The sequence below is a fragment of the Benincasa hispida genome, chromosome 3 (genome assembly GCF_027475165.1).
Source record: "Benincasa hispida cultivar pf3 chromosome 3, pf3_genome.v1.1, whole genome shotgun sequence".
Taxonomy (NCBI): domain Eukaryota; kingdom Viridiplantae; phylum Streptophyta; class Magnoliopsida; order Cucurbitales; family Cucurbitaceae; genus Benincasa; species Benincasa hispida.
In genome coordinates this window covers 48,849,529-48,859,992 of record NC_143480.1, presented here as the reverse complement: position 1 = coordinate 48,859,992, position 10,464 = coordinate 48,849,529, and the positions used below count along the sequence as shown (strand labels likewise).

At 30.4% G+C, this 10,464-nt stretch overlaps 1 long non-coding RNA gene across 1 annotated transcript; it reads right to left on the bottom strand.

Annotated features, from left to right (window-relative positions):
* Positions 1-7,823: 7,823 nt before the first annotated feature.
* Positions 7,824-10,194, bottom strand: LOC150037330 (uncharacterized). The gene is made up of 3 exons (XR_016528653.1): positions 8,955-10,194; positions 8,785-8,886; positions 7,824-8,712 (listed from the first exon to the last, which is right to left on the bottom strand). It is a non-coding gene; the product is annotated as an uncharacterized LOC150037330 (long non-coding RNA).
* Between the last annotated feature and the right edge of the window lie 270 nt (positions 10,195-10,464).

Here is a 10,464-nt window from a genome sequence, read left to right as displayed (position 1 = left end):
AAAATTTGAATCGAAGTGCAAGTTATACATTCTTAACTTTGATTCTACTTGATGTGCCAACCCAATCAAACCATGAATTTGGTACATAGGCTTGACTTCAAATTTTGTGTATATTTGACATACATTTTTTTATGCGAACTTATCCAAACGTGAATTTAGGTCAAAGTTTTGACTTTCTTACTTGAGATAAATCTCCATTTGAATTTTAGTAGAATTTATCCTCCACTTAATTCAAAATTGAATCTGGAGTAAGATTGAACTTTTACACAAGATGCTTGACTTGAACTTGGAATAGGGCTTGAAGATTCGCTTTGAACTCCATATAATTTTACTTTGGGGCCAAACTATGAATTATGCCCCCTATTTAAATTTGAGGTAAATTAGAGGTAATAACCACAATTTGATTTAACTTGATATAAAAGCCTTAGTTTGGATTGTTTGAATTTGGGATGAAATTTAGAATATCACCAAATTTTTAATTTGATAAAACTTGAGGTTCTATCTACAATTTAATTTGACTCGAGGATAAAAGCTTCACCAAGGATTATTTGAATTTAGAATAAAATCTTTTTTTTTAATAAAAAAATTGAGATAGATTTTATTCCCAATGTATTTTGTCTTGAAAATAAAGAAACTCAAGATAATTTGAATTGTAAAAATAAAATTTGAAACATATCCAAATTTAAATGGATAGTTGTAAAAGATAGTAAAATAAGGGAAAAATCTAAAATTATATCACCTCTTTAAAATCTTTACAAATATAGTGACTAGTTAACTTTTGAATTTTTCTAATTTCCAATTTTGCCCTCATCTGTCTTGTCTTGTTGCACACTTTCTTCTTCATTTTTTTAAAAAATTATTATTTATTTTCTTCAGTTTTTGCTTCTTTCGTTTTTTTTAAAATTTTTTTTAGCTTCTTTCATTTCTCCCGTATTTGCTTCTTCCCTATCTTTTTTTCTTTTTTATTTTTTCCCTTTCCGTCTTCTTTCATTTTTTTTTTATTTTCTTTTCATCCTCTAGTTTTTGCTTCTTTTTTTTCTTTCATTTCTCCGATTTTTGCTTATTTCTTCTTTTTTAATATTTTTTATTTTATTTTCTGTTCTTTCTCTAGTTTTTGTTTCTTCTCTTCTCTTTCTTTCTTTTCTTTTCTTTTATTTTTTTAAATTTTCTTTCCTTTATCTAATTTTTGATTCTTTTTTTTTTTTTTTTTTCATAAGAATTATGAGGTTGAGGTTTGTACCCAAGACTTGAAAATATCCAATTCATAAGTAACTTAACCCTAACAAGCCAAACATCAAATTTGATTATTATAACAAAACATTAAATATAAATAGAAAATGAAACGGATCTGAAAGAAACTACATTTTTTAGTCCACAAATTTGCACCATTTTTAGAAAAATTTCTTAAAAGTTTGAAATAAGAAACAAGAATAATTTTTAAACAAGTTTATTCCTAAAAAATGAGAAATGTAAACAATATCAAATAGATCAATAATTTTTTTCACTTTTTATAGGACTTTAAGAGTATGATGTCTATCCGAAATAAACTTGAAAAAATGGCATAGATGACCCAAAATGAAGGGCACAAATTGAAATATTTGTGTATTTGTATACCGTAATATTTGTGTACTAATAATAACAATTATTAGTGATATTAGTGATAGAACTTAAATAGATATCAGTCATATTCATGTATTAATGATATCAAATTTAGGTAGATATAAGTGGTAGAAGTCTATTAGTGACAAAAGTCTATTATTGATAATCATGATAAAACTTTCTCAATAATAGCCACTGATAGTTTTGAGTATTAGTCTTTCAAAATTGATAGTCACTAATGAAAATCTATCAATGATAACCACAAATATTTTCTATCATTGATAGCTTAATCTTTGATGATTTTTTCAACAATTAATATCCACTTATAAAAGTCTATCATTGATAGTCAACTTAGTGAATTTAATTAATAAAGTTGAATCTCGAACTAAAGTGTAAGTAGAATGCCTAAAAGTTATCACTAATAGCATGTTATCAGTGATAGATGCTATCACTGATAACTACGATATAAGTGATATCGGTAATAGAACTTAGGTGATATCTATATATCGATGATATTAATAATATAAAGTCAATTCCATTTGATGAAAGTCTATTATTGATAGCTACTGGTAAAAGTTATCGGTAATAGCCACTGATTGAAGCTATCAATGATAACGATAGTTATCAGTGATAGCTATCAATTATAGCCATAGCTATCAGTGATATTTGTAGAACAATGATATGACTTAAGTATATATCAATAAAATAAACGATATTAATGATATTGGTGATATAAGTTAGGTAAATATCAGAGATAGTCACTTATAGACCTCTTATTGATAGACTTCTATCACTTATAGCTTTAAATGTTATCTTTAAAAGATGATAGTTTCCTTTCAAAAGTTGATAACTACTTATAAAAGTCTATCATTGATATCCACTGATAGCCTTAGGTGTTAATATTTAAAGTTTGATTACAATTGATTAAAGTGTATCAATGATAGCCATTGAAAATTGATAGAAAATTGAAAGGTGATATTTCAAGTATTACTATTTTAAGGTTGTATTAATATTTCTCAAATTGAAAGCTATCACTGATAGCAACTGATAGTAGCTACCAGTCACTGATAGCTACTATCAGTTGCTATCATTAATAGCTGCTATTAGTGATAGTTTTCAATTTGAAAAAACCAGAAGAAGTAACGCGAAATGCTGGGCTGCGTGTGGGCTTTTTAGTCATTTACCTATATAGCTATCACTGATAGCTGCTATCAGTGATATCTGATGCTAATTTTGTATCATATCCCTAATATGTTTATCCTTGTTTTACATTTTTTTATTATTTTAGGTCTGATTATTATTTGTACAACCAGTTCAATTTAAATTTGAATGGCCATAACGTTTGATTCCATGAAAATTCACATCCCATTTATTATTATTATCATCATCATCATTATCATTATTATTTTGTTTTTTTTTATTAAAGCCCAAAATAATTAAATTTAAATCTAAATCAATTTCCTAAATTGAAAAGATTTTGTTTGATGATAATCACTTAGGTTTTTAAAAAAATCTTTCTATAAATTGGTTTAACCTATTCTACTTTTTTCTAACTTTAGAGCTGCCAAAGGAGGTAATTTTCTTTTTCAATTAAAAACTTTACGTTTTTTTAGGTGTTGCCACTTCCCAGGCTACGAGGGAGACACTAGCTTTGAGCGGCAGCTTCTAGTCAATCCGATATGGTGGTGAACATGGCGAACGATAACACGATGATCGTGGTGCGGCGGATGCGATCATTGTGAACGGCGACGACTTCTCGTCGAGCATCCTTCCTGGCCGTGTCGTTGAATCGAGGTTGTCGTCACTGCCGATCGTTGTCGTTGCCCGCGAGGTTCGCCGCTCGCTGCAGTTTGTTGTCGCTAGTTGGGGCTCACCACTGGTGGGAGTGAAGAGTGAGGAGAATAGAGTTTTGTTTGGGTGATAACAGAGAGAGAAAATAGAGGTGAGAGATGGAATGAGAGAGAGAATTGGAGCGTTGGCGGCCACAAAAAAACATAATGTGTTGGGTTATATGTCCTAAAACTCGTAGTTTATAAACTTTAAACATATTCTTATTTACAATAATGATGTTATTGAGATTATTTCAATAAAGTTGTTATTGAATATATAAATTGCATTTATAGATTGCTAGATCCAATAAGCTAACGAACCCATGGCTATAACATGAATACTTCAACTTTATGTAGAGACATAAAGAAGGATCAAGTTTGAGTATATAGCTAAAATGGTCTATAGGTATATGGATATGGTTGGGTACCTTATCCTAGGGACACTATGGATGAGGTCCGCTTTGTACATTGATACAAACGATGTGATCCCAAAGTTGTTCATGTGGAGACATGTAAGTGGAGACATCCTACGAAAAAGATGTTTGCATAAGACCAAACCACGAAATAGTAACTTTTCTTTATAGCGACCATTTACTGTTAGAACTGATTATTCAATTCGATAACCTAAGATAACTTGATCTCAATCCTAAGTTAACTACGAACTCTTGTTTATTCAGGATTATCCTTTAATCTATATGGGTGATAGTGGCTTAACATTGCCGCTCAATAAGCCTCCTATTTTAGGGGTAAAACCAGACAGATAGTTGGGGACATAGTCTTGCAAGATGGAATTCACTCATACCTATTTTAGGGTTAGCAGATAGGTTACTCCCTTAAGTACTGACTCCTGGTCTTGAACAAAGGGGTCCCGCCCTCTTGATGGTTGAGGGGTACTTGGTTTATTGGTAGGACCATAAACCAATTATTTAGATGGTCAGTGGAGACTTAAGGAGCAAGATATATTACAGGGGTAAAACAGTAATTTTGGCCTAGCTGTAAATAAGAACAACCTGTGAAGAATCAATTTACTGATTATGGTTAAATCATGTGGACAAAAATATATCTACAATGAGAAGAGTGCAACTACTGAGCTATAGTGGAGCGTTTTTGAGTTAACGAATATTGATTAATTCGATGTAAAGAGTTTAACCAATTAATCTCAAATCGTTGGAGCTCATGATCTGTAGTCTAATGGGTCCTTCTACTAGCTCGTAAAAGGATTAAACCTTAGAATAGTGTATTGAGAGAATTTGAAATGTTCAAATTCAATTTAGGGTTTGGATTATTATATTCGATATAATTAAACATTTAATTAATGAATTAAACGGTTTTGGATTAGAGTTTTAATTAATTAAATATTTTATATTTAATTATTAATTATTTAAAATAAAGTATTTAAAAAAAATTGAGTTTGATTTTTCAAATTCAAAATTAAGTTTTGTTTCTTAATTTAATCTAGTTTTATTTGAAAATAAAAATTAAATTAGAAGAAAATCAATTTAAAATGGAAAGTGGATTTTCCCATTTTTTCCATTTGACTTCCACCTATTCCAATTAATTAATGGAAGATTGAGTGTCAATCTCCTACTTTAATCAGTTTGCATGTTCAAATTACATAAATATGTGTTGATATGATTTTTTTTTTTTAATACAATTTGATTCTCAAAAGTGAAAAATTATGAAATTTTTTTCCTTCACTCAAACTCTCAAAACCACACCAAAATCTCTCTCAATTTGGGTTCTATCACCCAATCTAAGGCCTGAGATTAGTAGAGACTACTCCTGTGGTGGTCTACTTCAAAAATTGAAGAAGAAACTCAAAGAGATTTGAAGCAATTTGGAGGATTCATCAAAGGTTGTATGTTGAAAACCCTATTTTTGTTATTTTATAAACTTGCATGCTAATCCACTAAAATTAATGTAATTATATGTTTAAGATCCAAGTCTCTTTTGCATGTTGAATGTCAACTCTATCAATTGGTATCAGAGCATGATTTAAGCACTCAATTCATGTTAATTTTAGCTTGGTGGGTGTTTTTCATGAGTTGTATGAAATGGGTGCTGAAATGGATATATTATGGGCTTGGCATTAGTTTTCTCTTCAATATGGTGTAATTGTTGTAATTGGCCCTCTGTTTATGGGCCTTAATGTGTGATTAAGAATCTATAGATTTGTTAGAGTTAATAGAGTTGTAATTAGGTTGTAATTGAAGAAGAATCGAAGCATCCTCAGCAGTAGATGAAGCTTCTGTCTTATAGTGTTGCAATGCTGCCCTTGGAGCATTGCAACACTGTTTTTCAGCCAACCTAGAAAAGGAGGCATTTTCCCATGGTGTTGCAGCGCTGGATGAAGCATTGCAACACTGGGATAAAGCATTGCAACACTATTCATCTCAGTCCAGAACACACGCATGTGACCAAACCGGTGGTTCAACTAGACTGGTCTAGCCGTTTTGTTTCTTGGAGGTTCGGTTCAACCCGTTTCAAATTGGTTTAGCTCAAATTTCTTCCTTAGAGGTCCGGTTCGAGTCGGTTCGGGGTCGTTCAAGACCTATATTAAATTATTTTGTAATAATTTTAAGTTTTTGCTTGCTTAGGAAGCCAAAACTAATCCATTTCAATGTATGTTTAGTTATTTATGCATTTTGAATGTATGTTTAATTAAATTGGATCTGGTATGTGCATAAAGTATGCCATGTAGATTCAAAATCACACCATAGGAAGCATGTATCATGCATTGAAACTATATTATAATATGTTATAATATATAGTATGCATGATTTAGGGTTTCCTGTATTAAGCTATTATATTAAATTATGGAATGCTTGATGTATGTTATAGTATGTCTATATTTTATAAAATATTATAAAATGAATTAGACATTTAAAATTAGAAACAAAGATAAGATGCATATTCATTTAGAGATAAAAAATAACAGCTTGTTTTAATAGTTAAAATAGGCCGTTATCTTGTAAAACTTTGGTTACAAACTCAACCGGTCTATAATCCTGTCTAAGGCTGGAGGTACTTAAGTTGACGGTTTACAGAACACCAGCTACCTGGGGATTATAACCGAATTATTAAGTGTTGTTAACTCGGTTTTATGAGCATGCGTGAGCAGCATAAGGTAATAAAATGGTTTTATCACTTAGAAATCGTAGGTTAAATCCAAATATAATCGTTATACTTGGATAATCACCTAGACTTAGGATGTTTTTTAGTCGGAATATACTTAACTAAATGAATATACCCAAACAATTAGAACACTTCACTGGGAGATTAATAATATATATGATATATTGTTTTTAACTCCCACGTCCCTAAGAGTTCACACCGTGATATCCATACTCGGTTTCGTGTCACTTTTACTACGATTGCTCCATTCGAAAATGAAGGAACTGGTGAAGGTCCTTGAGTGAAAACAAGATCGGTCCCAAATCTCAATTTTTACAGAACTCACAATTTTACAGAATCAAACAGAATGTTATGCATTTAATTATAAAAATACAACATGCTAAAAGAAATAGAAAAGAGAAAATTAGTGTTTCAAGAAACCCTTACCTTTGAAGAATCCTTCTTCACATAATTCCTTTTCTCTGGAAATGCAATGAACTCAAAACCCTAAATGTCCACCACCACGGATGAGAATCTAAGAGTTTTGTGAGCTCTGTGATTTTGGAGAGGGAATGAGAACTAGAGATGAAAGAAGAGCAAATTGGGAAAACTGGGATCTCATAATCTTTCTGTAATACTCCCTCTACCAAAATGAAGAAGAAGAAGATCTCCCTCTTCCAACCACCCACACAATACGTAGGTCGAGAGAGAATAGGGGAAGGAAGTTATTTCCCTCCCTTAATTTCAAAATTAAAATTAAAAATAAATTTAATTTTAATATATATATATATATATATATATATATATATATAAATATAACCAAATTATTATATATATATATATAAAATAACCAAATTATTATATGTATATATATGTATATAACTATATATTATATCATATATAACATATAATAACCTATGGTTTAATATTTTATCACATACAATATAACTTATAGTTTTAACTTTCTCATCAACAATATTTGATATAAATCCCATTTATATTAAATTTAGTTATATAAATCTAATTCACATAATAATATTTGAATCATATTTAAATATTTATTTCCTCTCAAATAAAATTTATATTATAATGTATTAAAAACATGATAGTAATTATATCATGCATAATTAAATTAAATTAATTATATCACATATAATTAATTCCGTCAATTAATTTGAGCAATTTGAATTAATAATTGATTCTCATTTAATCCCTGTTGAACTATAGAGTGGACCTCATGGACCTGTAGCTTGAAGCTCTAATGGTACTTGAATAATTAAGTAAATTCTTTAATTATATTATTCAACATCCATTAACTATCGGGCACTTCATTAAAGACTGACAGCTGCATTCTTTGCACTACAGATATATTTCTGTATCCATCGGATATAACCAGTCAACAGTCCGATGCCCCTTCACAAATTACTCGTAAGTACAATTAGGCCAAAATTACCGTTTTGCTCCTATAGTTACATATAGCTCCTTAGTACCACCGATCCCTCTAATGAATAATAAATCATAGTTCAACTATGATCAAATCCCTCTCTGGCTAAAAGAAGATGTGGTGCCACATTGTTTAAGTCTCGGAATTAGCCCTTAAAAGAGTAATTTATCTACTTACCCCGACCTCAAGGAAGGAGTGAATTTCGTCTTGTGTAGTTATGTTCCTAGCTTCCAAATTAGACGAATCCTCAAAATGGTAGACTTCTTGAATCGACGATCTAACCACTCTCGCCCATACAAATCAAAGGAACGTCCTCATAGGCAGGCGTTCACAACTCACTTAGGATTCAAGTCATATCATCTATGGTCATCCTGGTGAAATGTCAGTCTCTATTAAGAACGGTGTTATATAATGAGACTAATTATTTCGTGGTCCGGTCTTATACAAACTCCTTTGTATAGAATACTCATGCTCACATGTCTCCACATGAATGATCATGATCAAATCATTTATAGCACTTTACAACAATTGTAACATCTACAGAGTGGGCCGTACTCGTAATATCATCAAAATAAGGTATCCAGCTTTATCCATCTACTACAGACCATTTAGGTTATCACTTAAACATGATCCACCTGTATTTTAAGAGTGCACTTTAGACGAAGGTCCCATTGCAAGTGAAAAGAAATCATCGGAGAAATCTTCTCTCTTGCGCCGTTGTAGTACCTGATAATTAATTATACATTAGAAATGACTATAAAAAAATGAATCACCTTTCACTTCCAATACTATATATACCTGAGATCTGAACCAATCGGGAAATTTGTGTTGATATCTTATATATAAGTCAGAGGTGCTTTGAGCTTCACGGTGAATTAACCTCAAGTGTCGCCTAGAAAACTGATCATTTGAAAGTTATATCAAAGATTTATCTTATAACTTAGAAATTTATAAAATTTGAAACGTACTTGCGATAATCTGTTATTTCTTAAAATTGTTGAGAATGTACCAATGTGCGATATGCTTTTCCTCCGCCGATAATGTCCGTAAAGTTAACGCCTCTAATAATCATACCATCTGCCTAAATAATTCAAATTCACCAAATATCTCATGATCACGAATGTTATCATCATTTCGTTCATCTCTATTGAATCTCATTTGAATCCCACTTAGATATCGCGAGTGAAAATTCCATGATTCATTCATTACATATGCTTCCGCTATGGACCCCTCAGGATGTGCTTTGTTTCGTACAAATTTTTTTAATGTTCGTAAACTTCTTTCAATAGGATACATCCAACTGTAACTAACCGGATCTACCACTTTGGTTTCATATGGTAGATGAACAGTAAGGTGTACCATTACATCAAAGAAAGCAAACAAGAATATTTTCTCCAACTTACAAAGTATGGCTATGATGTCTGCTTGTAGTCTGTTCAAATCAATTACACGTAATATTGTTGCACATAAGTCGCGAAAGAATGCACACAATTCAACAATAGCAGTGGATACGTTCTTCGGTAGGTATGCTCGAATACCAATAGGGAGTAGTCTATGAAGCAACACATGATAGTCGTGTGTTTTCAGTCTCAATATTTTTCCATCTTTGTCATTCACACATCGTGATATATTAGACACAAATCCATCAGGAAATTTCACTGATTTCAAATACTTACAAAACGAAATCCATTTACTATTAGTTAATTCGATATTTTTCCATCTTTGTCATTCACACATCATGAATAATACGAGTGCCTATAACACAAAATATATGTAACAAAAAAATCCAAAATAAATTGTAAACATAACAATAATGATCGTGACTAAATAAATTGTAAACATAACAACCACAACAACAACAATAATAAAATAGGTACAAAATCATGTGAAAATTGATTTTCTATTATATGATGAAAATATATTAATGATAAATATTCTTACTATAGACATGCATCTTCTTTTTGGAAATCAATGATAAATATTATTTTATAGAGATATGCATCTTTGTTTTTTAATCATCATAAAATATATAATAATAGGGTGAATAATACAACTTAATCTAACATAAGAGTGCCTATAACAAAAAATATATGTAACAAAAAAAATCCAAAATAAATTGTAAACAACATAATAATGATAATGACTGAATAAATTATAAACATAACAACAACAATAATAACAATAACATTAACATTCAAACATTCCATGTTCAATAATCAATACATCATTTCAAATAAAAGTAAATAACTATATACATAACCTTTGAATGATCGATTGTAGAATTTTCTCCAGAAATAATATCCACTGTAAACAAAATAAAAAAATCAATATAAAATTATGGACATCTTAGACACCTACATGTTTGTTTGATGGGAGAAATAAAACGTCCAATTAATTCACTATAAAATAAATTCTCCAATTAATCTACTATAAAATAAAACGTCCATATTTCTCCAATTGATCAAAATAAAGAAATAC